Below are 3,830 nucleotides of genomic sequence, written 5' to 3' on the forward strand. Positions count from 1 at the left end.
AGATAAAAAATGGATTTGCTATTCACTTACTCTTGCCTGTGAACTGTGTTTTGAATATTGCTTACAAGTCATGGGGCCCAGGAGGCCTGGATATTATTAGGGTTATAATAGTAAGTGTTTTTTGTCACTATGGCAGCTTAAGGTACTGTGCTTTAATCCTTTAGTGGTTTAATCCTTTATTTAAATTTTTTTAAAGTTTTTATGTATACATGTTTCCAAATCATAATGATTAATTCCTTATGGGAAACTGACTCATGTACATGAGAGATCTTAGTTCTTTTTCAACCCCTTTCCTTCCCCACTTCCTGCTCCCTGCTATTTTCATTTCCTATCACTCTTCTTATATGGGAAAGATCTATCTCCCTGCTTCCTTTTATCTATCATTTATTTTGATCTTTATTTGTTCTGGGGATGGATTCTCATATAAGAGAAACCATGTGATACTTAAGGTTGTGTGTCTGCTATCTTTCGCTTGAAATTATGTTCTTAAGGTGGAACCATTTTCCTACAAATGGCTCTAGTTTATTATTCTTTATGTCAGAGTATCAACTGTGTATAAATACCACATTTTCTTTATACATTCTTCTGTTCGTGGACATATAGGTCACTTCTGAGACTTAGCTATAAAGAGTTAGGCTGCTATAAACATGAGTATTCATGTATCTCTGCAATATAATGATTTTAACACATTCAGGAAGATACCTAATAGGGAATAAATGGGTCAAATGAATGTCTACTTTTAGTTTTTTGAAAAATTTCCATACTGATTTCCATAGTAGTTGCACTGGCATATATTCTTACCAATAATGAGTGTTGCTTTTTTTCCTGTAGCCTTTCCAGGATTTGTTATTATTTGTTTTCTTGATGTTAGCCATTTCTTTTGGAGTAAAATGGACTCTTAGTGTGACTTTAATTTTCATTTCTGTAGTATCCAGAGAAAATGAACATTTTTTCATGTATTTGCTGACCATTTGCATTTCTTTTGAGAAGTATCTATTCATTGTACTTGCCTATTTTTCCTTGGTCTTTTATTTTGGAGGGGTCTAATTTTTGAGTTATTTACATATTTTGAATATTAGTCTTCTGTTTAAGCAATGGCTGTCAATTTTCCCCTCATTCTTTAAGCTGTTTCTTTGCTTTGTTTATTGTTTTCATTACTATGTGGATTTTTTCACTTTTGCTATGACCCCATTTAGTGATTCTTGATACTATTTCTAATGAAATTGGTGTTCTATTTAGAAAGTCCTTGTCTATGTCTAAACTTCCAGTGTTTCACCTATTTTATCTTCCAGTTGCTTATGCGTGTCTGTTTTCATATTTAGATGTTCAATCCATTTTTATTTTAGTTTAGTACATGGTGAGGGATATAGGTCTAGATTCAGTCTTGTTCCTGTGGATATCCAGCTTTTCAGCACCATTTATTTAAAAAGGCATCTTCTCCAGTGTGTTTTTGACACCTTGACAAAGATTAAATCACTGAATGTGCCTGGAGTTGTTTCTGTATCCTCTAGCCAGTTCCATTGATCATGGCGTCTGTTTTTCTGCTGCTATTATATTGTAGTTAATCACTGTAGCTTTGTAACATCACTTCAAATCTGGGACTGTGATTCTTTCTGCTCTGCATCTCTTACCCAGGACTGCTTTTGCTATTCTAGATCTCTTTTAGCTCCATACAATTTTAGGAGTACTTTCCCTAGTTCTGTGGGGAATGTTGTTGGTATTTTGGTTGGGATTGCATTGAGTCTACACATCAGTTTTTGAAGTGTGGGCATTGTGACCACACTGGTCCTATCTATTGAGGAATACAGAGTATATTCTATTTCCTGATTTCCTTTCCCATCTCCTTTTCCAGAGTATTGTTATTTTTAGTGAGGAATTCTTTTACTTCTTTGGTGGGGTTAATTTCTAAGTATTTAATTTTGTTCATGTTTTTGTGAGTAACATTTTTTTCTAATTCTATTTTCAATGAGTTCATTATCATTGTACAGAAAGGCTATTGACCTTTGCATGTCAGTTTTTATCTTGGCATCTTGCTAAATTTGATTATTAGTGCTAGGAGTGTTTTGGTGCAGTTTTTGGGTCTTCTTGGTTGCTTCTAGATTGACTCAATCTTGATTTTAGGTTGAGCATCATATCCTTTTCCTTTATACATCTCTTTCTTTTTTTCCCTCACCTAATTGCTGTGGCTAATGATTTACTATGTTGAACTGCAGTGCTGCTAGCAGACATAATTGTCATTTTCCTGACTATCCCAGGAAACTTTCAGTTTTTCCCACTTTAATATGATGTTGGCAGTAGGTTTTTCCAACATAGATTATATCTGTCTGAGGTATGGTTCCTCAGTATCTATCTTCTTCAGTGATGTTATCATGAAAGGTTGTAGGATTTTTGTCAGGGGATTTTTATGCATCCATGAAGTGATCATGTGATTTTTGTTTCTGTTTATATAGTACATTTATTGATTTGCATATGTTGAACTATCCTTGCATCCTGGGGTGAAATCTACTGGTTATAATTTTAACATTTTTTATGGATTCTGTTGTATTTTATTGCATTTCATTTGCCAGTATTTTGATGAGGATGTTTGTATCTGTGTTCATTAAAGAATTTGCCCTCCAGTTTTCTTTTTTGGTTGGATACTTGTCTGGTTTTATACTCAGCATAATATTAGCTTCCAGGAATGACTTATTGCCTGCTCTTGGATTATTCATTATTTTATATTCTCTTGGTTCCTTTTATATAGTTCATATGAGTCTAGGAATCTATCTTTATTTATTATTTCTCTAATTTATTTGTATACAGATTTGAAAAGTAATGGCTAATAATTTGAATTTCAGTGGTGTCTTTTGTCATACTATATTCTACATTTATAAATGCATTGATTTTGATTTCTGTGGTTTTTTTTTTTTTTCCATTTTTGGTATAACTGGCTAAGAGTTTATTTATGGTTCCTCAATCAATACATAGTGACCGCCTTTACCTGTTCTAATCAGCTTTGGTTTGAAGTCCACTTTGTGTGATGAAAGGTCACTCCTTTTTGTTGGGTTTTCATTGCATGCAATATAGTTTTTCATCATTTGATTTTTAGTCAATAACTTTCATTTTGATTTAAATGCATTCCTTGGTTTTAATTTTTCTGGAAAAATATCCAGAAGGGGAATAGCTGGGTTAAGTGTGACTTCTAATCCTACTTCTGGGGTGAATCTCCAAACTGATGTCCACAGTGGTTTCATATATAGCATACAACTGAGTATAGTTTCTTTTTTTTTTTTTCTTTTTTTTTGGTCTTTTTGAGACAGGGTCTTGCTGTTCAGTTCAGGCTGGCCTTGAACTCACTTTGTAGCCCAGGCTAGTCTCGAACTCACAACAATCCTCCTGCCTCAGCCTCCCAAGTGCTGGGATTACAGGCGTGCGCCACCATGCCCAGCCTGAGTATAGTTTCTTGATCCATTTTGTCAATCTGTGTCTTTTGAGAGGAATTGAGACCATTCATATTGAAAAGTATTACTGAAGGCTATTGACTTATTCTCATCATTACATTATTTCCCTATTGCTGGCCAGCTTTTTTCTGTTCTATTTAAATTCTTATCCTGGCTGGTGTAGTGATTATATTAGCCTTTTTATCATTGTTAGCTTCATTGCCCCTTTCTAAAATATCCTTGAGAATTTTTTGAAATGCTGATTCTGTGGTCACAAACTTTGTAGGCACTCTTTATTATGGAGATATTTGTCCACCAATTTTGAAAAAAGAGTTTTGCAGAAGATATCATTTTGGATTAGAATTTCCTTTCTTTTCCTTCCTTCCTTCCTTCCTTCCTTCCTTCCTTCCT

This window comes from Chinchilla lanigera, unplaced genomic scaffold (genome assembly GCF_000276665.1).
Source record: "Chinchilla lanigera isolate Chin_1 unplaced genomic scaffold, ChiLan1.0 scaffold00021, whole genome shotgun sequence".
Lineage (NCBI taxonomy): Eukaryota > Metazoa > Chordata > Mammalia > Rodentia > Chinchillidae > Chinchilla > Chinchilla lanigera.